Here is a 766-nt window from a genome sequence, read left to right on the forward strand (position 1 = left end):
TCGCTGGTCCTGATCAAGAACCCAAGTGTGTGGCACTAGTGGCCTGGTGACATTTTTAGCAGAGGCCTGTTCCTCTTCCTTGTTATAATAACAAGATTACTTCATTTCATTAGCAAGATGTCATTTTGTTTGTTGCTGTGCTCTTTACTTTTGTTCATTTTTTACTTAATTTTTCTTTGTGTGTGTATATATGTATGTTGTATGTGTACATATGTGTGAGTGTGTGTTATGTGTATATATGTGTGTGTGTTGTATATGTCTATGTGTATATATGTATATGTGTGTGTGATTTATATATGAGGGTCCCCATGCCATAGTGTGTGTTTGGAGGTCAGAGGACAACTTTATGGAGTTGATTCACTGTTTCTACCATTATGTAGACTTTGAGAATCAAATTTAGGTCTTGGGCCTTATGAGAAATCACTTTATCCACTGAGCCATCTTTTCAGCCATTTTTGTTGATTTTGCTTTCACTGACATGGGGTCTTTATACCCAGGCTGGCCTCCTTAGTGCTGGGGTTGCAGGTATGGTGCCTGGTGCACCACACCTGGTGCTGCTGAGATGTTTTTAAACACATTTTCACTACCTGGATGATATAATTAAGCTCTGCTGTTTCTAAGCCTGGTGTTTCCTCCTAGACGCAATGATCCCTGTTTCTGCCAGGTTTCCTGCAGCAGGCTGTTCCTGGGAAGCACGCTGGCTGTGGCCTCCGGGCCTTGACCCCTCTGAGCATGCTGCTCCCTAGTCATAATGGTGGTCAGGAAA

At 42.6% G+C, this 766-nt stretch overlaps 1 protein-coding gene across 6 annotated transcripts in view; it reads left to right on the forward strand.

The window, feature by feature from the left end:
- Positions 1-766, forward strand: part of Map7 (microtubule associated protein 7) — a 52,713-nt gene that overhangs the window by 5,477 nt on the left and 46,470 nt on the right. The gene's annotated exons all lie outside the window — the stretch shown is intronic.

This window comes from Mastomys coucha, unplaced genomic scaffold (genome assembly GCF_008632895.1).
Source record: "Mastomys coucha isolate ucsf_1 unplaced genomic scaffold, UCSF_Mcou_1 pScaffold2, whole genome shotgun sequence".
In the NCBI taxonomy this organism is placed as follows: domain Eukaryota; kingdom Metazoa; phylum Chordata; class Mammalia; order Rodentia; family Muridae; genus Mastomys; species Mastomys coucha.